Raw genomic sequence first — 26,775 nt, forward strand, 5'->3', positions numbered from 1 at the left:
CTGCTGAGGGGGTGTCTGGGGGGCTTTGGGGGAGCGGGGGCGCAGTGGGCTTCACTCACACGTCTCTCACCGCTCCGGAGCCTAACTGAGCTTTTTTTCCCTTTTTGGCAGGCCCTTTTAAACTGCATGCATGCGCAGTGGGCCTGCCATCAGGGAAAGCTGGTTTGGGTTGAATGATCTCAGCTCCTTTCAGTGCACTGCCAGTACATTTGATTGAACATACACCATACATGGCATTCATAAAAACATATATATAATTGAGAACATCAATCTGACACTGATAGGGATGCACAAGTATAGCAGACTTGTTTTATATAGAACTGTTATAATAAATGCATATCTGTATTTTATATGTATTAATATCCATTTCAGTTGATAATATCTTTTTGCACATATCTCAGACCACTCAAGTTAATGAATACTTTTCTTCGGGGTCCAGTAGGCATGTCTACATGTGCCACTATGGCACCATTGCTACTGTGCCATCATTTAGTACTTCCTTTTGTAAGTAACAGCCCATATTGCACCATGCCAGCAGCAGACAGTTATTTTTAGCCGCTACATTCCCATAACAACACGTTATAGCGAGGGAGTGTGTTGCTAAAACAACTTAGCTGGGGCATCACAGGTTGTGCCCACTGACACTATGTTGCTGCAGTGCGTTGCTACCTTGACAAAGCATCACATGTTGATGTGCCCAGTGTCTCCTTCCCCATCAAGCATATATCCTCTACATCATTCACACTGTAACTGTAGCTGAATTTTCCTTACCTATTTTCCAATCCTCTGGGGTTTTTTGTAATGGTCAAACTGAGTTGTTTTTGATTTTACAAAGTTTCTCAACTGTTCAAGCTGAAGTTATTCAGGCCTATATTTCAGTTCAATCAAACAGCTGAAGTGTGGGGACAACAAGTGTTAAGTTTTTACCTAATTCATTAGAACAATAACAGAGAAAATAAATTATAGCCTTATCTTATCTTTTGAAGCATGTAAAAGTTAGTAAAAATAGTCTATCTTGTGTTCTAGATAGGTTTACATTTCTTTGCCTTTGCTTTCACCAAAGCTAATTTCTGTACTCCAACACTTCTATTGGATTACCTAGTTTCTTACCAACTTAGTTGCCAGTTTATATATTACCGACCACTGTTAGCACTTTCTAGGATCTTTCTTCCAGATTACAATGCTATACAATGATTCCATCTGGATCCTAAGTTTTTTTGAATAGAAGATGGTTGGTTTTTACCTATCATGAGACAACATTTTTTGTCAATGGACCAGTGGAAGTAATGGAATAGCACCAGAGAGAGGGCATTGGACCAGTATCTTTAATGAATAATAGTAACTAAAAATGATAGAATAACAGAAGTTATCCACATTTAAATTGATCCTGGAGGCACTTTCACATAAACATCACAACATCTAAAATAAGATCCTTGCCCCATGGGAATTTTTCAAGTCAAGATTAAATGTTTAAGCTCCCAGTGTAGTCAATAGAGAGTACATTATGTAGTACAGTGCAGACTCTGTATGATATGTTGCACAGTACCTCATGTTTATTGTTGATCATAGCTAATGTGGGGGTTATCCACCTTTTACATACTATTCTAATGGTTAGGGCACTTCCTGGGCATGTGCTCTGACCACTTAACTATCAGGCAAAATGTAGGCTACTCTTTCTCTGGTTATGTTTTGTAATGAACTCATAATCACCATCATTGGCAATCTTGCACAGTCAAAGGTAGTTGTCTTCCATGATTACCTTATCTGTGGGTCTGAAGATGGCTGACAAGGCCAATCCAGGATCAACAAGTTCTACTGCAATTTGAACACATTTCCTTGAGGCGTGGGTGGCTCTGGTTTTTTGGTTCAGCCTATGACATGCTGTTTTTGCCACTCCCATTTTTTGTTTCCTGTTGTCATTGTAAGGTTTCAAAGTGCTGAAATCCTTATAGCAGACTCTTCCTCCATTTGGGACAGTCCCGAGTGATAGTCTCCATGAGTTGATGTTGATGTATTTTTTGAAGCTGGCCTAGACAACATCCTTGAAGTGCTTGAGAGTGGCCATTTCAAACATAGGCCAGAGATGCTTCAGTCTGTGTGGGGTGGCAAGGTGGTGAGTAGGGACCACCCACAGGCACCACTGACAGTGTCGGTGGTGCCATTTTGGAGAGGGTGCACCGCCACGTGCAGGGGGTGCACATGCACCCGTGTGCACCCCCTACACGTTGCCCCTGACCCTAAGTGTCCAATCTTAATTGCTCTTCAGTATGCAATAGCCGAAGTCTAAGCATATAGGAAGGGGTCTTTTCTTATAGGAAGGAGTCTCTCCAAATGGAGGCAGTTAATGAATATTTGCATCTAAGCAGTTTTGCAACCGTCAGAGCTTCTTATGGACCCCTTCTTTTCTTTTTTTTTGTGGCTTTGGCATTTATATTTCACCTAAATCTGGTTTAGGAACCTACAAGTATAATATGCATTGGCTGTGATGTATTTTGTTATCCTTTTGGTTTTATTTATAAATATAAAATAACAATCTCTACTTATCTACTTCTTACCGTTCTTCTCTTCACCTGATAACAACTTCCATGGCCACCATCCTTCTAGTCCAGTCTTCCTTGGCTTCACTTCTGTTGAGACCATTTTGAAAAAGAACTTCTTAAACAAGAACTTTTACTTTGATAAAGATGAAAGATGGTGCTAGGACGTGTTTTTTAAAAAATAAAATTTGATTCTTTGCATCTTTAAATTATTAGAAATATAATATAGAAATGCAGTGTCAGGGTATGCAAACACACTTAAGTCCATCTTACGCTCACACTAAGAGGGTAACAACTTGAAAAGTCTAAACTACTGTTCCGTTTTATTCATACTGGTATGGTTATTAAATGATGTCATAGCAGGGACGTAGTTAAAGTCTGAGGGCTGATGATGCCCTGAGTATGTATTATCACATTCTAACATGTTTGGATTTTTTTTTCCTTACCACTGAATTTCCTGGGTTTGTAAAATGTGGTCTGGGGATAATTACAAAATAGCAGTTACACTTTTTTACTGTTTCTTAGATGTATATTTAGCCTAATTATTATTGGCTTTGGGTATTTTTCTCTCAGACATCCTAAGGGCAGATTTGGTTTTCACGACACTCTAGCTATCCATAATGATCTCACCTGAGTTTCATGGAGTCATGAAACCTGAGTCACAGTAGAATTTTGTCCTAGTTGGGCTTTTCCAGGCATAGGCATTACAAACTGTGTACAGTAGATCTGTTTTTTCTTGGGACAATGCTCCAGAAAGCTCTACTAATTTTCCTGTTCCTTCTATATTCACAATGTCATATTCTTATGTTCAGACTGACATCTTGATATATTGCATGTAACCTCACAAAAGGTGAAGTCTTATTAGAAAGTAATAAAAGTGACCTCTGGCTTATCTGTCCATAATCTTGAATTAGGTTAGCCTGGAATATCAGAGCTAGATATGTTTACCATTATTTTATGGGATGTATGGCATAATACCAAGATTGGAGCTGGAAAAATAGTAAAAGATAATACTGTCTAGAGCAATAATATAATATGTTGATAAATACATAAAAGACAAATACAGTTCCCTGTGGTTAATGTAGGATAAGTGTTTGTGATAAAGAAGACAAATAGAATCAGCTTTATCTTCATTTACAGTATGTGGGAGATCAAATAATTGTAATGCTCAAAATATTGTAAATTATCTAAAAAAAAACCCATTTGAAATATACTGGAACTGGAAGTCATCTGGGAGGCTAGATCAGAAGGAAGAGTTTAATATGCTTATAACCCAGATTAAATTGCCAATAGCAAAGCTACTTGTTAGGAAATGGAGAGAACACTGCATTATTTTTAAATTAGTTCTTATTGTAAAACCAAAGTTACAGAGAGAATCACACGTCATTTTGCACCAAGTACTTGATTTGGGAAAATATCAGGGAAAATAATATTTGAAACAAACCTAAATGTAATCTAGTCATTCTTTTAATTTAATTGGAGAAATGCCTGGCATTTTGTCTATATAGACCAAAAATCTTTATATAAATTTAATGTAATGCAATTAAAGTTTAGTTTGTCCTGTATTAGGGATGTTACTCTAGGGGGAACAAAACCGGTTGCAATAGTGAAATTAGGAAAGTTGTTTTATGTCACATTAGTTAACATATGCAAGCTTATTTAACATGTGGACCACAAATAAGTGTAATTACATTAAAACAAGGATCTGTAGCACAGAAGCAATAAAAATAGACTAGGTTGTATTATTAATTCTTGTGTTAAGGGTTTTGAGCCATGTTGATTGGCCTGAATTTTTTGATTTTGTTATGGTACAAAGGGATTGTTTGAAGTAATTTGTCCCCAAGAGAGGCTCACAATCCCAAGCGGGTTTCAATTCAGCAAAGCAAATCTAATTTTGTTTGCTTTATGCAAACCAGAAGGGGCTGTGGTTCATTCTGTTTTCACTGGAGGGGAAAGGCACACTAATGGGACCTGCTGAAATGCATGCATTGCAAACATCATACCCCTGCATATATTAAATTTAGTTATGTGATGCACTGTGTTCATCATTTCATTGTGTACACAGATACAGTTGAGAACAAAGCTTTTTAATAGTACAGGATCCTTAGTACATTATGCCAAAACAGTACTGTATTTCTATTTATGCTATGATTGAATTTCTTCCTTTGGTTAAACTTTGTTGATGTGTGGTGTCCCCCCCTAACCCCACCTTGTTACTTACTATTATAGATAGTGTGATGAGGACGTTACATTCTTAAACTTCAAGTTAGCTGAAGATTAATTATATGAAGGTCTCATAATGGTTTTTAATGTTCCCCTTTTAACAGCCCTGACTTAAGGAGGAGACACACTCAGGATCTGGTTGCCAAAAAAAATAATCCCTAATTTATCAGATCTAGGCTAGAACATAAATGGAGAGCAATACTACCTGCAAGACAGGTAACGTATCAGATAGTAACCATTGCTTTAACAAATCATTACTCTCTGCTTAGTGTGGTTTCCTTTGCAAACACCAAATTCTTATGGCCCAATCAGTGTTATCAAACTAAGCAAATGTTATATGTGGAACACAAATCTGCTTCTGTTAGAGCCAATAGGAATCCTGTTATTGACCTCAGTGGGAACCGGGCTGGCTACTGAGACAATGCATAGAAAAAAAATGTCTTATGGTAAATCCTGGCATAAGTATATTTAATTACATATCAAATAAGTTATGTATGTATTGAAATTTCATAGTTATTTATTTTACATTGTGCGGCACTACTTTTTTCCAGGGTGTTTCTGTTTTGAAAACAATTTCAGTACTGCAAATAAACAGATACATCTCAAAACTCTTCAGTTTGTCATTAGACATTTGGCTGCATGCCTATTTTACTGATAATTTTTCAGAACTACATTAATTTACTGAATGACTTTTATGAAACAATTCACATTAAATTCAGAATGATACTTGTCATGCATCACATAACTAGCTATTAAAAACATAGGTTACTTGTAATACTCATTCTGTGGTATAGGTTTAAGTTTGCTTTGCAATATGAGTTCAAGCATGGGTTAGGAATAATGACTTTTCCTTTTTAATGAAAGTTCTCAGTGAAACATTGCAGACATATTCTTCCTAATGATTTTCTGTTTTCCTGTTAATCTTTTGCTTCAGTTTACCATCATAGATTTCCTCCTTAATTTCACTTGAGGTACTTTAGTTTGACAAAAAGAACCGGTGGGTTAAGTGTTTTGGCCCAATTTACAAACCTCTGATCAGACAAGTAGCTTCAACACGTCTCCTCATAAGTAAGGACTACTTGTGTGAGCGTAGCATCAGGAACTTCAAGATATCATTTAATTAGCTGTTCTGAAGTTTAAAGAGGGTGATTTTAGTCTTTGCAAAAAAAAATACATCTCAGTGCTTTGAAATCCTTTAAGGGTACTTAGAAATAGAAAAATAGGATGAAGATTCTGGTTGAGGGCTTTAGCATTTGCCACAGTAGAAAATCATCATCATCTATCATCTGTGTGCCATTTAACCTAAAACTAAAAACCAGAAAATTGAAAAATAATTATCAATTCATTCAATTGTGCTAAAATTTGCCTGAGGTGTCTGCTTAAAATCTTTTTGTGTAGAAGCTGTGGTTGCTCTGCCACTTTGAAAAGAGTTAGGTAGCAAAATATGGGTTTAATGTAATTTAAACGCAAGCATTTACGTGTTTTGAAGAAAGACTTGAATACAGAGAGGCTCCTGGGAAGCCCTAGACCATCTCAATTTGGAGGAGAGACAAATATATGTAGTGGCATGACCCAATCTGACGATAATAGATCTCATCTGGAGGTAGACTGAGGCCAAGATCCTCTCCTTATGTAAGTAGCAGATGTAAATCACCATAGTTCTACCAAAATCCACAGTTGGTAAAAGTCTACGTAGCTGGATTTGGATCCTCACTCAGTAGAAAAGGTTCTATTCACTTCAGTTACACCAGCTGCCCCATTAACACATTAGCTGCACCTGATAATCCCAGGTAACTCCAGGAAGAAAGCACCTGCTCTGCACTTGAATGTGCAAAGTATGATCAGCATCCTGTTGATTTAAATAAATGTTTGTGGTGAATGATTAGTAATGGAAGACTTTATGCTATGTTTTCTGTTACATATGCACTAAAAACTTTGTGATAGATATCAGACTTTCTTTTGACAGGCTAAAGGATGTAAGATAACCAAATCATTAATGTCATGGAGATGTATTGGGCCATAGTGACAAAACTGAAATTATTTAGCCTTGAAACAGAATGACTGCAAGTTAAAAGGTTAGAAAGAACAAAGGGTGAAATGACTAAAAACAGGCAACAGTACTGAAGAAATGTGTACTGAGTTATAGGCTTAAAATAAGAGGGAATGTATGAAAGAAGAATTTAAAGTGTTATAATTTTACAAAGAGACTATAAAATTGGTGTAGTGGAATTTATTATGGTTATTTATTATTTTTATTATTTTTTACTTATTTTCATTATTCAACATTTGTATAGCTCTATAACATTACAGATATGAATAATATAAAATATTTTCTGCTTTTAAGTCCTTAAGATCTCAATCTCTTGGGATACTTCATTATTTGGATATCTATTTCAACTTCTATGCTTGTTAAGATAAGGTTTTTATAGTGCTATGTTAAGTAGTTAACGAAACTCCCCTAATGCTTGTTTTCAATTATGCTGAAGGGCCATGCTAAACTTTGTATGAACCTTAGCCTAGTCATTTGTTTTGAGAATTATCTAGTAAGGGTCTTTTCATGAATAGAAAGATAGATTTTATTAGAGATAGATACTGTTTACATAGATGGTAAGACAGAGTTCTTGCTCCAAAGAGCTCATAATTTAAATTAAAAAGGGAAAAAAATAAGAAGGAGCATATTTAATTCCCAGATTTTACAGAGGAGAAAATAAGGCACAGAGAAATGAAGTGACTTGACCAAGACTAAATGTAAATGTCTGTGGGAGATCTGAGAATTCAAGCCAGATTTCTCATATTTTGGGTCAGTGCCTTATACACAAGACTAGCTTCATTCTCCTGAAGGAAAGCAGAAAGGGTTAAACAAATTAAAATAACTTAAGCAATACAGCAAGGAAAGTATGCAAGTTCTATTTCAGCAGATCTGCACCAGTTTACATAAAGGGAAGGTCTTGTCCAATAAGGTAAAATGCATTAATTTACTAATTGTTGTTAGTTGTAGCTGTGTTGGTCTAGGGACATAGGCAGACAAGATTCTTTGGGTAAATGTGATATCTTTTAGTTGGTCTAATAAAAGATATCACATCTACCCAAAGAACCTTGTGTGCCTTAATCTACTAATGATTTGTAACATTTTATAAGCCACCAATCTGTTTTAGAACACCTAACAGGCTGTACTCCTGTAGACACTTATGCATATATATTTAACTTTGAGCATACAGTTTTACTGACATTTCTGGGTCTATGCACATGTATAGAGTGAAACATGCACTATTGAGGCCTTTGTTAACTATTAATAGCTATTTGTACTAGAACCGGATAGATATGAAATGCAATAATCTCTGTGGAAAATAAACAATGGTATGGCATAATTCTTACATACTGTACGAGGTCATGAAATATTTGTGCTGGTACAAAACCTATAGTTATTTATACTTAACCGTATATGAGATATAAAATTAAGGTTATATCTTAAATTCATTTTTCAGGCCAAAGGTTCATGTCCATAAGCCACTGTCCGCTTCTTTTCAAAGGCATAAAGAAGAGCTTTCAAAGGCATAAAGTTCTGTAATCCTTAACAGTCTGAAAGTCACCATGAATAAAAAAAGGTCTATCTTAGGAAAATTATATTTTATTTAATTTGATAAGTGAAATATTTCCCCAAATGCAGTTGAAGGCTTCATTTCATAGGAGAAAGAAACCCAATTGTTACAAAGAGGTTGTTCATCATTCATTATAAAATGGGACACATTTATCTGATTGTGCTTATCCATGTGTTTTTATCATGTATTAGGAAAAAAGGTTGATGAAAAGGTCTCTGGAACACCAACATGTAAATAAACTGGCAAATTTGTTCAAATAACCCGTAGAGTCAAATCTGATGATATCACTCTCCTTGCTTATTTCTTAGCAAAACTTTGGAAAGAATCAATTAAACTTTGTAGAAATATTAAAGAAGTAATTTGTGGGCAGTGAAAAAGTGTCATGCATACTTCCATTGACTATCTGATAATATAATATGACAGAAGCAGATACTTAAAAATCATTATTATATAACCACTTCGAATGCCAAGTATTTATGTACTGTGTCTAGTGTTTGTGAGGTTACTCAGTAGTATAAACGGTGACAGAAATAGAGAATATAAGCATTCCCCATATCCAGTATGTAAAGGAAGAAGGTAGAAATGAACTGGTTTCTGAGAGAGTTAGTGTTTTTTAATATAGTAGAAGTATGCAAGGTTTGGGTATTTTATTTAACTAAAAATATGAAAGAACTCTGACATGTTTGCAAAAAGAGATTTCTCTTTTTTGGGAACACACCACCATAGAACTTGGGAATATACAATTATTTAAAATGCAATGTGGTTTAAAAGATTGAAAAGGACTAGCATATGTACAAACTATGAAAAAAATTGATGGATCTGAATTTGGAAGCTTTTAAGAGCTTTTTAGGGGAGACTTCAACTACCCAGATATCTTATGGGAAGAGAGCTCAGCCATATCCGAATGGTCACAAAGCTTCCTCAAGTGCGCGGATGAGCTCTATCTGATACAAGAAGTCTACAGGATGAAGAGAGGTAAAGCACTGCTCAACTTCATACTGGCAACCGGGGATGGCCTAATCAGCAACCTAACGATCGAAGGGAAGCTGGGTGACGGTGACCATGAGCTGATCACCTTCACCATTCACTGTAAAGCTGGCAAGTCAGTCAGCAACTTCAGGAAAGCTGACTTTGACAAGCTCAGGAGGCTTGTCAGTGAGGCCCTAAGGGACCATGACCCAAAGGGAAGGGAAGTTCAGGAAGAGTGGTTGCTCCTTAAGGGAGCAATCCTGGATGCACAAGCTAAGTCTATGCTGTCTCAGAGGAAAGGCAGCAAAAGGGCACAGCAGCCCCCTTGGCTCATCAGGGAACTAGTGGACCTCCTGCCTCTAAAAAGAAAGACCTACAAAGGATGAAGGACTGGATCCACCTCCAAAGAGGAATGTTCAGCACTGGTCCAGACCTGTAGAGAGTGAACCAAGAAAGCCAAGGCTGCAACAGAACTCCAGCTGGCTACAAGTATCAAGGACAATAGAAAACTCCTTTTTTAGATATGTGGGGAGCGGGAGGAAAAGCAAGGGCAACATTGGACCTCTGCTAAACTAGATGGAACAACTGACAACCAATGCCCAGGAAAAAGCCAACTTGCTAAATGGGTACTTTGCATCGTTTTTTCACCAGTCTCAAGAGACGCCCCTACCTATTACAGGATGGGAAGGCCCGGATGAGGGAGATTCCTTACCCTCCATCAATGCTGACCTTGTGAAGGAACACCTTGAGCAGCTGGATACCTTCAAGTCAGCTGGCCCTGACAGCTTACACCCCAGGGTACTCAAGGAGCTGGCAAGCATCAAAGCTCAGCCCCTGGCACAGATCTTCGAGAACTCCTAGCACTCTGGTAAAGTGCCTGAAGATTGGCAGGCCAATGTGGTGCCTATCTTCAAAAAAGGGAGGAAAGTGGATCTGGCAAACTACAGGCCCATCAGCCTGACCTCTATCCCAGGGAAGGTCTTAGAAAAGATTATCAAAGAAAGCATTCTTAACAGACTGGCCAATGGCAACATCATGAGGGATATTCAGCATGGGTTTGTTGCAGGCAGATCTTGCTTGACCAATCTTATTTCCTTTTACAACCAGGTGACCTATCACCTGGACAAGGGAGAGGAGATCAATATCATATATCTTAACTTTTAAAAAGCCTTCAATCTGGTATCCCATGATCACCTCCTGGCAACACTGGCCAACTGCGGCCTTGGGTCCACCACCATCTGCTGGCTGGGGAATTGGCTCCATAGTCAGACCCAGAGTGTGGTGGTTGACAGAAGTCAATCATTTTGGTGCGCTGTGACCAGTGGGGTGCCTCAAGGCTCCATCCTTGGGCCTATATTATTCAACATCTTCATTAATGATGTGGACATTGGAGTTAGAAGCTGACTGGCTAAGTTTGCCAATGACACCAAACTTTGGGGTAAAAGCATCCACACCTGAGGACAGGAGGGTGATCCAGGCTGACTTTGGCAGGCTCAGGAAATGGGCAGACAAGAACCTGATGGTGTTTAACACTGAAAAATGCGAGGTTCTCTACCTTAGGAAGAAAATCCCACTGCATGCTTATAGGCTTGGCAGTGCTACGCTGTCTAGTACTGCAGACGAATGGGACTTGGGGGTCATGATTGACCACAAGATGAACACGAGCCATCAATGTGATGCTGCTGCTAGTAAAGTGAACAAAATGCAGGCTTGCATCCATAGATGCTTCTCAAGCAAATCCCAGGATGTCATTCTCCCATTGTACTCAGCCTTAGTGAGGCCGCATTTGGAGTACTGCATCCAGTTTTGGGCTCCACAATTTAAAATGGATGTGGAGAAGCTTGAGAGAGTCCAGAGAAGAGCCACACATGATCAGAGGTCAGGAAAACAGACCTTATGATGAGAGGCTGACCATGGGACTCTTCAGCCTGGAAAAGCGCAGGCTCAGGGGTGATCTAATGGCCGCCTATAAGTTTATAAGTGGTGCTCACCAGGATCTGGGGGAACGTCTGTTCACCAGAGCCCCCCAAAGGGATGACTAGGTTGAATGGTCACAAACTCCTCCATGACCGTTTCAGGGTGGACATAAGGAAGAACTTCTTTACTGTCCAAGCCCCCAAAGTCTGGAATAGACTGACACCTGAGGTGGTTCAAGCACCTACTTCGAACACCTTCAAGAGAAGTTTGGATGTTTATCCTTCTGGGATCCTATGACCCCTGCTGACTTCCTGCCCTTGGGGCAGGGGGCTGGACTCAATGATTTTCCAAGGTTCCTTCCAGCCCTAATGTCTATGAAATCTATGATAGAGCAAATTATACAAACACTTGAATAATATGGTTTAAACAGAGGTAATCCTTCCTTGAGCAGGCTGTTGGTGTAGAAGACCTTCCTGTCCTGTCCTGTCCTATTTTTCTTTAATTCTTTAATCTCAGTGTGTAGAAAATGTCATGTAGACATGCATATAATCAAATAGAAATGTTTCAATTTGTGCAGATATTTAATAGATTCTTCTTTTTAAAAAAAGATAGCTTTGTGTAGTCACAACTGAAATACTTGTGGATGGTCTGGAGTAAATGAACCACTTCTATTTATGGCAGAAAAAAATCACAGGACTTTATTCTACTTGCTTATTGTTCTGGGATAATCCTAACCTTCTCCTTTGAATTCATTATGAATTTTACTTGTATATAGTATATACACCTGGCATTTTATACTCAGCAAGAATGATAACACCCTAAATTTGGAAGTGGAATTTTTGTTTTTTGGTGGAAAAAACAATAATAAAATTTTCCTAAGGAAACAGTATTTGGCTTCTTTATCCATATTTTAAATTCAAGATTTTGTGGAAGCTTTTGTTCTTGCTGTGCCTCTATAAAGAAAATAATAAAATCACAAATATTTGAGAAACAAGGACACTATATTGCCATGTAAATATAGGTCTACTCCTTATCTAACAGTTATGATATAACAGAGTTTGCAAAATATCCATCCATGCCATTTCTTTCAGCTGTTAAAAAAACCTGAACTAATAAAACATGCATCAGAATAATCCTTGTCTGGGCTTGGTACTTGCTGTGCATAGGAATATGTGGGCTGTGACTGCAAAGTTTATAGAGTTTTCATGACAAGGAGGTCTGCAGTGTCATCTTGTAAAATCCTAAATAAAAACAAAATTGAGTTTTGTAGAATTGTCTTAATGGAAGGTGCTGAAAACATTTTATAAAAGTAACTCTATGCATGTAAGCACTGCCCAAGGGTGGCTGGTGTTTGTACTCTATGTACAATGTACTGCATAGGATTTTATTGTAGCAATTATTGTAGTTCATTAACTTTATTACAACTGAATTAAAATAAAACATGGCCTAACAAACTCCAAACTAATAAAATCTGTATTGTTTATTCAAAATGATAACACTTTAAGAATCAAGCATTAGAAACATTTAAAGGGCTGGCTAGATGAGTGGAAGTTAGGGTTAAACTGATCTATGGCAAATTCAAGAAAACACTTGTAGTAAATGGAAGGCTCATTATATGACATTCTTTATAACATAATGCTACCTCATTACACAATCCATTATACTTCTGCCTTAATCATATCTTCAGTGTTGTACTTTCAGTTCAAGGACTCCAACCTGCATTTTGATGATGATATTGAATACCATTGCGTTCAATCCTGGAAAACACAGGTGTAGAGATTTGCACAAAGTGAGGACCAGGACAAGAAACATATGAAAACCTGATCCTGAATTCATGAGAACACATTTGAAAAATCATCAGCATTGCCTGGAGCTGGAATAAGGCCTAAGTTTACAACATGTAACCTAAGAACCTCATTAATATGAATCAGGGCAAATGTATTTGCTTCTGTTGTCTTGGACACAATTTTCATATCCTGTGTTTTTGTGATGTAGGGAATGGGATTTACCAGCACTCATTTCCAAGGATTATACCTACTAGATGTGTCCCTAGCACAACTAAGCTTGTGTTTAAACATGACCTAGCACAAGTTCTTGACAGAATCCAGCCCACTGTGTTATTCCCACTGGCCCATGGCATTTCTTTTTGCATGGGTTTTCTGGGATATTTAAAAGTTTTATAAATACCTTTTCCAGGACTCACTGCTAGTTTTATTCAAGGGGAATGACTACCGATGAGATGTAACTTTCTTCTCCATCTAATATCCAGAATGGGTACCTGCATCATATCCTTCTAATATCTTGAGGGGAAGGACAAACCCATCTACCTTATCCTAATAACAAGAACTTCTGATGTAATCTAGGAGTTCACTATTTGAAAATGATGGAGAAGGAGAAAAACCTGGCTATAGCTGATGAATATTGAATAAGGGATACCAATATTATGCAGCTATGAATAAGGCAATCACAGTCCAAGGATGTGTCAGCCAAAGTGTTTCCAACAGAGCTAGAGCACTACTTATGGCTTTACACAAGACAGTCATGTGACCTCATTGGACTGTCCTGTACAATTCTGGTCATCAATATCCAGGAAGAATCCAAACTAGAATTAGGTATAATGAAGGGCCACATAAATGATCGGGGAAACTGACACCCTCTTATACTAAGTGCACAGAAGGATTTTGACTAGTCAAAAAAAAGGGTTGGGAGGGGAAATATGATGGTTGTCTACAAGCACATTCAAGTTGGTTAAAAACCCTAGAATGGAGTAGAACTATTTAAGCTAAAGGACAATATTGGCGCAAGCTCAAATGGGTAGAAATGGCCCATTTATAAATTTACAGCTGGGGAAGTTTCTAGTGCTCAAACTAGTGAGAAATTATGTAGTCTTTCAGTGGCACTAATGAGGTTAAACCGCCTAACTAGTTCAAGATGGAGCTTGATAAGTTTTTAAAGGATTGTACCATTTGGTTGCTTGTGAAAGCAGGGGATTGTACTCCCTAACCCAGGAAATCCTTTTCAGTCCTATTACTAAGTTCCTATAACCTTCTACAATCTTCAGAGGCTTGTTCCTCTCCCACATCTTCTGGCTTGTACCTTCAACAGGCCAAACTCTTTCCTCTAAGTTCACAGTAATGGTAAAATAGACTATGCTATTAATTCTGCCACTACAACTTGCTTACTAGGGGACTACGAATACCTTCACTTTTCATTCTTCTAGGGAGCCAGGCGGGTGACAGTGCTGTAATGGATAAATAGGCATTGACTCCCAGCAGATTGCTCTGAGGAACGAAGAATTTACCTTGATGGCCCATGAACACTCTTCCTTTAACTTAGTTGGATTTTTTTCCTCTCCCAGAACAAACTCACTCAAGCTATTAGCCCTTGTTGTTGATACACAGAAGCATAGGAGCATATTAGGGGCAACATCATGGTGCCCAGAGCAGCACTGACTCCTGCCATACCAATTCCATAGGTATGATCACCTGCTGCTGTGGTAACATGCCTCTTACCCCAACAAAAGGCTGCTGCTCCATTCCTCCTCCTCCCCCCACCCAGTTATGTTATGGTTGATACGATCATTGGTGGATGTATTTCTGGTATATGTGAGCCTAGACAATGAATAAAATGGGCTTTAAATCCTTAAGGTTTTTAGCAAAACTGGTTTGCAGATGCATCCTAAGGTACAAACAGAAATGATAATTTTCCTCCAATGTGACCCCTGAGAACTCTCTACAGCTGTGACCAAAGAGAAGTACATGGCTGCAGAGCACTTTAAAAGGGCCCAATGCAGCGAAAATCTGAACCCTCATTGTATGAAGGTTCAGATGAAGATGCTCCACAACACAGCACCTTCAGTAATTTGTGTCTGTGCCACCTCCCAGCACTGGAGTCCCCACCTTGGGGGGGACTCCAATCCACCCACCCCACCCTCCAACACTGGCTAGGGAGCCCCCAGAATGAGCTTCCTCTGCTTTTTCCCCACTCCCATTCTAGAAAGAGCGCCAGGGCTGGGAGGCAGCAGGGGCATTGCTAAAAGACAGTGGCTGCCGGTTCACAACTACTCTAAACAGCAGCTAGATTCCCCAACCCTCAGGACCTAACAGCAAACTTCTGTTGGGTCCAGGGAATCATTGAAATGCATTATGCTTCCTGGTCATGTGCCATGAGTTAAAACAAGGAGCTGCTCTTCTATCTGCTTCTCTAGTGATCAGCTATTGTTTGGCATTAGCACATTTCTTACTAAAGCCCGCAGATTCTCCAAATATATATTAATATGTTTTTTTCTATGGTGTGTGGTTAAATTTCCAGGTAAGTAACTCCTAGCATTTTCATGTGTGTATACAAATACCAAATCCAATTGTGTCAGCTTTGAACTTGGTCCCCTCCACATAAATAGCCCCAAATAGTATCACAAATAGATGCATGTGATTTTCATTGAGTATATTTATTGCATACTGGCCTTGATAGTATACATTCAGTTTCTGGGATCTGACTTCAGAATAAAACAGATGAAATTCAATTTAACTCTATTTTTGAGACATTTACCAGTATTTTTAAGAGGTGCTTAATGCCAACAGAGGAATTACATCATTGTATTATATTGTCAAAGTCAGGTCTGTCACTAGGAATCATGACTGCACTTAGAAAAGCAGCATATCCCTCTAACTATGAAATATGAAACACACACAAACCTTCCTCAGGTTGTTGAACCTGAGTCATTTATTCATTTGGTATTGAGAGTTTGGGGGCATGACAGTACATCTGACCTCTTTTTGGGTAAAATTTGATCTGGCATTTCATTTCAAGGGCTCAGGCACCAGTCTGTCAAATCTTCATTTTGCTGGTGCCCACTAGAACTGCTGACGCTTGTCTCTAACTCCTGGTGCTTTCATCTTTCAGTGGCAATAAACATGTCACACTGCTGAGGTGAAACACAATCTGGAATTAAATTTACTGCATATAAAATATGGTGCCCTCTTTATTGGTTCAAATACTTGTCACTCATAATTTATTTGAAAGTATATGGCGTTCATGAAGCAAGAGTGCAGCTAGAATGAGATGGGGGGGTACTGAACTCAGAAATACAGCAGCGTCCGAGATATTTTTTATATATGTACTCACCATTTTTTTCCCCTTTGCCAGCCCTGACTAGTATAAACACAGAAAATATGATATCAGTCCCTCAGCCAATAAACAGTGTGTATCTCACTAAAACAAGCTTGAGCATCTTTAGCTGTGCAGCTGCATGCTAGCTATGAAGTGGTTGGAGGAAGATAACTCGTACTGCTCTCAAAAGAACAAGCCTAAACCAAGTATATGCTTGTTTGTATATATATGTTTGGAGGAGGGAGCGGCAATAAGGATGGAAGAGAGCTGGATTTTAGCCCTTGTCCATTTCAATCTCACTTGCCATGCCTTTCCTTCTGGCACTCAACTTTTTCATGATTTATTCCAAATACTGTCGATCAGCTTTAACTAATACAGTTCTTGTATGAAGCACCTCTCTAATCTCTTCAAACACAGATGTGGAAGTGCGGCTTAGAGCATGGAGGCCAACAAAAGCACTTTGCCTGTACCAGTGATTAGCTTTGATTGACATAGAACACTTCTGCTTTCACAGGCATACTTTAACACCCATAAATGATTGTTTTAAAATGAGAAGCACTGGGTAGTGCAGCTCCAGCTTTAGTAAATATGCAGTACAAACGTATTAGCAGATGACTGAGAGAATACAAAACACTTGATACTATTTTTCTGGATTTTTTTTCTCCTTTTCAGAATGTATTTTTCAGCATCAAGCATTCATTCATAATTGTTCAAAAAAAAATATGGCAACACAGGTTTTGTGTAAGCCTTAATTTCCTGTCCTATATGGCATGTGCTATTGTGTCCATGGAGAGTTGGCATTGGAAAAATTAGACTGATTTGGAAAAAGAAAAGTTGGTTCAGAACTTGATTTTTTTTGCCCCCTGCTGTAACACTATCTTTCAGTTTTATTGAACTAATGAAAGCAAAGGGAAAGATAGAAATAGTCTGTTTCAGAGAAGCATGAGCCAACCCAAGTATAATAAAAATCAAAACACACCAGCAGTTTTTCATATCCTATATATTTTACACAAGTAAAACATATGCAGGAAAATGCATTTGCACATGTGAGCCAGTAGTTAGATGATTAACTGCTTTATTTCAGTGACTTACTGTAATGTACTTAAGAATGGGCTTGACTGTGCTTGAGTCTCTGCACAAAAGATAGATAGTTGAGATAAATTAGGGTCACTAGCTAAAACCTAAATTACTCCCATTTCCAGCACACTAGGATTCCCCCACCCATCTGTACAGCTCACTCTTCCTCCCTCCCTCCCTCCCTCCCTCCCTCCCTTTCACAAAGAAAAAAGCTAGAAGGAATGACAATCTGTGCAATGTGACCTGTAGGTCCACCAGTTTATACTCTGATGGACCAACTTGGGAAGCAAGTTACATTCTTCAGCCCTTTCTGCTGCTGTAGCTCAAGCTGATCTCAGCCTCCTGGTCACACATGAGGAGAGAGGTGTTTTCTTGGGTATCAAGGACCCAAGCCACTTAGAGCAGTATAAATTTAAACCAACATATAATACTACACTTGAAAATGAATTGGAAGTGAGGGCAGACAATGGGGCACAGGTGTAACGAGATCCTGGTGAGAAACACCCATTAACAAGTGAATAGCCACAATAAGGTAGATACTGTTGACAGAATTCACTGTTAAGAATTTCTGCATTTTAGCCCATGATATAAAGGCCTAAATGTGCAGTTTAGTTACATGGTTTCTTAAAATGACAGGCCAGATTGGCTTCTTTGCAGGCATTAAGTAATCTCCAGTGTCAAAAACCTATTGTGAGACTCCTAATAGGGTCTAACAGCAAAGCTGTAACAGGGTATTACAGGGAAGAACTGGCACTGCAGCATATTCACAATGAAATAAGGGCAATGGGAGTGGATAGTAGCATTTCACAGCAGCTTTTATTCTAAGCCCTAAATGCTGGGGAGGCAGGGCTTTTCCCCAGAAAAAGGCATGTACAATTAATTTATGCATTCTGGAAGTTGTATATTCATTTGTAATACATGTTATTAGCAACATATGTTTTAAGGGAAATAGATCAGTTTAAATTAATAATTTGGAATTTTTCTTTGACAGAGGGCACCTACATTTTCAGAACTAGCTAACTTGCTACATTATGTGCTCCCAAATGGGCCCATTTGGCTAATAAAGTTTGTGTTTCAAAGTCTCACTCAATAAGTATGCATCTGTGTGAATGAGGGAAAATGAAAAACAGATACAATCTGCTATATCCCAACGTTGTCTGAATGGGAAAGGGTTAAATGAATGCTATCATTAGGGAGCATTTCCTTTCCTTCTAAGCTTAACAGCTCCCCTGCACTTTTAAAGTATGCAGTGTTATGCATCAACAGAAAAGAAAAACAGTACTCAGGTTATCAGGGACACTAGCTATTAATATTACATTTAAATAATTTTCATGAGCCCAATCTTAATTTCAGACAGGTTTTGGACATGATCTGGCAGATTTACATGCTGTTTCCTTTTGTCTAGGATACAGTCAACACAATTCAACAAAAAATGCAAATGCGTGAACAGAAGCAAGCATCCATCAGGCAAAAAAAAAAAAGTCTGTTATTACAAACCTTACAGGAGAAAAATCACTATGACAAATTTTCAAGAATAAACGTCAACCTCACTGCATTTGAAAATGGTTCCATTCATTCATTCTTTAGACTCCTTGTCAGACTCCAAGGATACTTTGGCCTTGTTACACCTTTGCACTTTGTTCAGAAGTTGTTTAGTTACCACTGCCTCTCAGAAAGCTAAGTCGCCTCAGTGAAAACTACATACAATTTGGCTAGGAGGAGAACAGAGGCCTGAACAGCTCTTTCCTGAACAAAGGATTTTTTAAGTGGAAGAAATTCTCTTCGTCTCGCCTGAGTGCCTAGGCTGACATCCGGGGAAAAAGAGAATCCTACTCCCATTGTACGCTAGTGATGGAGATTCTTGTGTAGTCTTAATTGTTCTCTGTCTGTCTCTGCTATTTGATACCTTAAACAGAATGGTACATTTCAAGTCGTCTCCCAATTTTGTCTTCTGACAGGGATCAAAAATGCCTTTTCATGTATACTCTTCCACATTTAAAACGCATGGTGACCCACTTTGCAATAAAATCAGTTAGGTTCTTTCCTTAAATTCCCTACGAGAGGCCCACAATTCTTATATTCCACCATTCAGATTCAGATTTCCACCATTTATAACATGCTTTTTGTTAGCTGTTTTCTTTAATAAGAAACTCCTGGCAATTTCTAAATGTGGATAATACGTTAAACCCTCACCTGGTATAAAACGAAGAACTTCACTGTTTTCCATCTCCCTCTGTATCTTTTAGTAAATGGTTTGTCTTTGATTCCAGGTGGTTGTTCAAAAATCTCTGCCTTAGTTTCCAAATATATTATCCTACAAATTATTTTTTCTCTTTCAGTCTACAGAGTATAATTTTTAGTTAGATATTGTCCATTTTTTGCTCTTTAGGCTCACATTTATGAAAATCTCTTTTAACGTCAAAAAAATTGCTGTTTAATCCTAGTGCCCTAAATTCAGGGACAGGCAGAACGTATATGCCAAAAGACATGTTCCCACTATGCACTCTTTTCTTCCCCTATGCTTTTTATTTTCTATTTTTACTATCCAAGACTGCTTGATTTAATCATTTGCTATTGTCCCTCCACTTCCTGGTGATTGAATCCTTTCCTTGTGGGTCAGTGCTTTGTGTCCATGACTGACAGAGCGCTGCTTTTTTATTGGTTCTTCCACTCTTTCTCCTCTTGTCTTTATGACTGACCATCCATTTTCCTCCAGCTTATTTCTCTCCTTATCACTTGTTGTTTTTGCTTCTCTTTTCCCTCTTCACAATCTCTACTTTGCTGCCTTTCTTTTACATATGCTTTACCCCATCCACATGATTTTTACCCCTGTCCTGATCCTCCATCTCCATTTTTTCCTCTTCCTTTCTTTCTGTTCTTCACCTTGTCTGCCTTTCTTTTTGTAGCTAATTATTGAGGCCCATGAAGCTGGCAGCCACGGGCCCTGTCTGATTTGGCAGCCTACCTATGCAGTCTTAGCTTTTATTGGTTTAAAAGACCAGGCCTGCTCATAGTCTCTGCTCTATCTGAAGTCGTGGGAGCTGTAGGTGTACAGTACCTTTGAAAGTCATGCCAATGTTATTGATGGAGCAAATATGGCTTACAGAGCTTTATATTATGCACTTAGTTTTGTAAATTTTGGTTACAGTCTTTTTTTCAATGAGTGCAATACATACACAAATTCTTGCAGTAGGTTTTATAGTTCTTTTTAATTTGGATTTTATGCTAATTAACTTTTGCTAATTTACACCATAGAGAATACAAGGGATTATGACCAAAAAGAAAAGTATACATAATCATGCAATTATTGTTGTATCAGATCTGAAAAACCCCTATCAGTGAAAGCTTGTTCTGCACACAAATCAATTTTTCCCCAATCACTACCCAGTTTTCCATATCTCCTGATAGTGCATGTTTTGATACAGCTCATGCCATGCTGAAAAGCAAGACTTTACCTGATATAGAGGTATCCTCACTGAGTAGTTCTGACTGGAGAAGCTTTTGCTACTTGTAAGACAAGAGTAGTTTCATAGTTGGTAGGGTTGGAAGGGACCTGAGCAGATCAAGTCTGACCCCCTGCCATGACAGGAAAGAGTACTGGGGTCAAATGACCCCAGCAAGGTGTTCATCTAGCCTCCTCTTAAAGACCCCCAGGGTAGGAGCCAGCACCACTTCTCTTGAAAGTTGGTTCCAGATCCTAGCTGCCCTGTCAGTGAAGTAGCGCCTCCTGATATCTAGCCTAAATCTACCCTCTACCAGCTTTTGACCGTTATTCCTAGTCACTCCTGGTAGTGTTTGGGAGAACAGGGACTCCCCCAATACCTGCTGGTCCACTCTCACTAGTTTGTAACACACCACTAGATCCCCCATCAGCCTTCTCTTGTGGAGGCTGAACAGATTCAGGTCCAATAGCCTGTCCTCATAGGGCCTGCCCTGCTGCCCCCTGATCATGCAAGTGGCCCTCCTCTGGACCCTCTCCATATTGTCCACATCCCTCTTGAAGTGCGGCACCCAGAACTGGATGCAGTACTCCAGCTGCAGCCTGACCAGTGCTACACAGAGGGGGAGGATCACCTCCTTAGATCTGCTTGAGATGCATCTGTGGATGCATGACAAGGTGCGGTTGGCCTTCCTGACTGCATCCCCACACTGCCGGCCCATGTTCATCTTGGCTTCAATGATGATTCCAAGATCCTTTTCTGCCTCTGTACTGATGAGAAGGGAGTTCCCCAGCCTGTAGGTATGGTGCTGGTTCTTCCTCCCCAGGTGCATCACCTTGCACTTGTCAGTGTTGAATCCCATCCTATTCTCATCCGCCCACCCCTGTAACCTGTCTAGGTCTGATTGTAGCCTATTCCTCCCTTTTAGTGTGCCCACATCCCCCCACATCTTAGTGTCATCAGCAAATTTGAACAGGGTGCTTTTTACCCCCTCGTCCAAGTCACTGATGAAGAAGTTGAACAGTGCAGGTCCGAGGACCGAGCCCTGTGGAACCCCACTGCCCACATCCCTCCAGGTCGAAAATGACCCATCTACTACCACTCTCTGGGTGCAGCCCTCCAGCCAGTTGGTGACCCATTTGACTGTGTAGGTGTCGACACCACAGTCCCCCAGTTTTTTAATGAGAATGGGGTGAGAGACGGTGTCAAAGGCCCTCCAAAAGTCCAGAAAAACTATGTCCACTGCTACCCCTGCATCTAAGGATTTGGTGACCTGGTCATAGAAGGCCACGAGGTTGGTTTGACAGGACCTGCCTCTAATGAACCATGATGCTTGCCCCTAAGCATAATCTCCCCTGATGGCCCCTTGTGGACATGTGCCAGAATAATTCTCTCAAAAATCTTGCCCAGGATTGAGGTAAGACTAATTGGACTATAGTTTCCTGGGTCCTCCTTCCTCCCCTTTTTGAAGATGGGAACCACATTAGCCCTCTTCCAGTCCTCTGGCACCACACCAGAACACTGCCAGTGCTCATAAAGACATGCGAGGGGTCCCGCAATGACTGCAGCTAACTTCCTCAGGACTCTAGGGTGGAGATCATCTGGACCAGCTGAGTTGAATACATCCAGTCCCTGCAGAAGTTCCCTAACTAGTTCCTCACTAGCCCTTGGCCTAGGTGCACCTCCCCTGGGGTTTAAGGGTTACAGTATATCCTGTAACTCCAGCTTGGAACTTGGAAAAGCTTTAATAGTAATCTATGGGGCTAGGGACAGACATTCAAAAAGCCTGAGCTTTAATTTATTCAATCTTTGCAGGTTAGTCTAACCTGGCTAGGCTAAACCAGTTTGTAACCAGACAGACATTCTCTCTCGACTGAGGAAATTCAGGCACATGCCTCCAGTGACTCAGGCTGGAAGGCAGAGGACACTAGAGCAGCCCTCCCTCCTTCCACAGTGCTGAGCTGGGAAGTGGGGCATGGCCAGGCCCCAGCAGGCTCTGAATAGGGAGGTCTGCCTGCACCATCCCAGGCTTTTACCAGTTTGCTGCTCAAGGAGCTATAGTGTTGCCAGTCCCCAGCCCCCTGCTAGCACTCTGAGGCAAAGGGGTGTGTGCAGTGTATGCATCTGTTGATGATATGGAGCTTTTCAATCTCCCTCCCTGCTTCTTTTTACTGGCTGCAGCAAACTGACAGGCCAGCAAGCCAGCAAGTGGCTGTTAACAATGTTTATCACCTCATTAGCAATACAATAGCCTCCCTCCATTACTTAAAACTCTTCTTAAACAATTTACTGGCTTACCTGTTGATTAGCTGTAAACAACCCTAATCAGTCACTGTGCTGTCTGCCTGTCCCAATGAAATTGGAGAGACTCACACACAGAGCCACCTTTCAGCATTAACTAGCATAGCACATGCATAGGGTCTGTGGGGCTGGGGTCTGTGCTGTGGGATAGGAGGGAAGGGGGGGGGATCCCTGCTTGTCCAGCAAGCAGCAGACGGGGTGGGGGGTAGAGCAGAGGGAAGACAAGCAGATCCTGCTGTGCCTGCATGTCTCTGCTGGAGCTCCAGCCAGGGAGCAGAGGGGAGGAGCCAGCCTACTGTGCGGCCCAGACAGTCCTGCCCAGCCCAGAGAACATGCTGGGATGCTGTAGGTGTCTGGTTTATCTTAAACCAGCAAGGGGTCTGGGACAGACATTGCATAAACTAGTTTGAGCCAAATCAGTTAAGTCTGATACTACATTCAATCAGGTTTATCTCAAACCAGCTTCAACCATTTTCAAACTGGTTTATATGCACTGAACAACTGTTCTGTTACCGTTTTAAACCAGTTTCTGATCACTTAAACTGGTTTATGTATAATATCTGTCCCTAGCCTGAGGGTTCCAGTTCCTAAGTACATTAGCATTACTGAGAAGTCTATGTTGTTATATTCTTTTGTCTCTACCTCCATCCCCACACACACAATCCTTCTGTGGGGTGGGTGAGCCTCCTGCATCTTCTGGTTTCTGCACTCCCTGAATTTCTTCCTGTATTATCAGCTTGCTGGTTGATGCACCTCTAGCACTCTTTACTGCTCTGCTGTTATATGGCAAGGACAAGTAGAAGTTGATCAGAGGGTGGGTGAATAATTGAATATGCAAAAGAGACGTATGAATGGTCCTCTTACAATTAAGTTGCTCTCCTTATCCATAAAGTTTATCTAAATGAGTTTTTTTAAATAAACTACAAAACCAAACTGCACAAATATTGTCTTCGTGAGACTAAACAGAGTTTAAGCACTTTTCCTCTTTGAAGAAGATTAATATTTTTCTAACTCTGCCTTGTAAAATCATGGCTGCACCTGTCCCTACTAGAACAGTTCCAGCCAAGTAAGTATATCCATGTTAGCTTTACTCTGGATCTCCTGTAACAAAAGCAATGAAAAGACAGTGGCACCAAATTCAGTGCTGGGAACCAACTGGCTTATCCAGTGCATACCAAAGTCTATGTCACCGCATCACCACTGTCTAGACTGGCTAAATTTTAGGCGCTCTTACTCAGTGAATATAAAAACAAGCTACACATTTTAAATGTGTAGCTTGTTTTTATGTTCACTGCAGTCCATTTTAGTTTGTATCTGTGGATTTTCTCTAGAGACGGGTGAAATGGATGTATTAAGAATTGATTTATTTAAAAATCATTGTTTTGCCCATATTTTTGTAGCATTTGTGAACATTGATTAAACCTTATGATTTCATTAAAAACATGCCATATTTTTACAATATATTAATAAATCTTTAAAAGCAATGATTGCTTAATTAATCATAATGTAAAGTGAGACTAATATTTAGAACTGCAGTGATTAAGAGAGAGCAGAAGAGAAAGAATGGTTCAAAGGACCTTTGAGCAGATTTTGGTTCAGTATAGTTAGAGAGTGATAAAATATGATATAGCCTCTTTGCTCTACTTTGTCCCTATGCCTGCTGACACACACCTTCTATGTACAAATGTAGGGGGTACACAGGCACTGGAAGAGCACGTGGAGAAAATATTTTGGCAATGCTTGGGCACTATAGTGTCCCTTTGATGATGTTGATATAACTTGAAAGTTGAAATGCATCCAAATTGTTGTAACTTGGAGTTGTTTCAGGCTGCTCTAAATTATGCTGGGCTTTGGTTTCACTCCCTAACATCCTGGGGGTTGGGGCAGAGGACACAAAGATTACTTTTAAAGTCAATCTCCTCTCCCATATTTCAGCTACCTCAAGCAAGCCCTGGCATAGTTTAAGATCTAATCTAACCTAACCTCATTTGATGATTGCATGCTAATCATAGTAAAAAGAGTTGGTTACTTCAGTCTAATTCCTATTCATCACAAGCAATACACCCACCATTACGGGTGGCATTAATTCAACACAGGAGTGAGGTTTACCGGTAGGAGTGGCAGGGAGAGGAGAGAAAACCATAATTACAGTAGAATCCAGATTTTTTCCTAGAGATACAGTGTGCAATCAGTTTAATCTGCAGCATGTTGGATACTTGCTGTGGCTGTTACTTCAAAGGATGCCACTTCTTCAGTCAACTGGAGCTCAGCCACAGTCTTATAAAACTGACTGACTGGAGAAGTGGTGCCCATTGAAATAAGAGCTTCAGAAAACTGTGGGTACACCTATGCAGTCCCACATAGCTGTTTGCTGCAGCTCTATATACTTCTGGATTCTTCATACACATTCCTCTTTTCAGGGGTATGGCAGTAGAAACATATCCCTGTGAATAAGAGGTGTAACAAGCAATTTCTGCTCCCTGGATGGCAGCATTGGAAAGACAGCAGTAGTGGCTGGGCCAGCAGAGGCAGTAGCTACCATTCTTGTGCCCCTCTCTAAATTAGCACCCAGAGTGGATGCCCCACTTGCCCACCCGTAGTTATTCAACTCCTATAAAGAATCCATGATACTACATTTTTCAGATATGTAGCGAGTCATAAAAAAGCAATGGTAACATTGGACCCCTGCTGAACCAAATGGGATAGCTGATAACCTACACCCAGGAAAAGACCAATCCGCTCAATGGGTACTTTATGTCAGTCTTTCAGCAGTCCAATGGGACCGCCCTGCCTAGCAAGATGCAGGATGGCCAGAGTGAGGGCATATTTATACCCAGCATCAGTGTTGATCTAGTAAAGGATCACCTTGAGAGGCTGGAAACCTTCAAGTCAGCTGGTCCTGATAGATTACACCATAGAGTACTCAAGGAGCTGGCAGGTGTCATAGCGCAACCATTGGCAAAAATATTCAAAAACTCATGGCACTCAGATTGAAGTACCTGAAGAGTGGAAGAAGACCAATGTGGTACCCATCTTCAAGAAAGGGTGAAAAGTAGATCCCAGGAATTACAGGCCAATCATCTTGCCCTCAATCCCTTGTAAGAGACTGGAGAAAATCATGAAGGAGACCCTTCTGGATAAGGTGGCTGAAGTCAACATCCAGAGAGATATCCAGCAAGGGTCTGTCATGGGTAGGTCTTGCCTGACCAATCTTATCTCCTTTTATGACCAGGTGACATATCACCTGGACAAGGGTGAAGAGATTGACATCATATATCTGGACTTTAAAGAAGCCTTTGATCTGGTGTCCCATGACCTCCTCAGGGAAAAATTGGCCAACTGTCACCTCGGCTACACCACAATCCGATGACTGGGAAATTGGCTTCAAGGTCAGACCCACGGAGTAGTGGTCGATGGTAGCGAATCATTATAGTGCTCCATGACTAGTGGCATCCCCCAAGGCTCTGTCCTTGGACTGGTTCTCTTCAATATCTTTATCAACAAGGTGGACATTGGTGTCAGAAGCACACTGGCTAAGTTCACCGATGACACTAAACTTTGGGACATAACGTCCACACCTGAGGACAGGCTAGTGATCCAGGC

Source organism: Crocodylus porosus, unplaced genomic scaffold (genome assembly GCF_001723895.1).
Source record: "Crocodylus porosus isolate Cpor-Errol unplaced genomic scaffold, CroPor_comp1, whole genome shotgun sequence".
NCBI classification, from domain to species: domain Eukaryota; kingdom Metazoa; phylum Chordata; order Crocodylia; family Crocodylidae; genus Crocodylus; species Crocodylus porosus.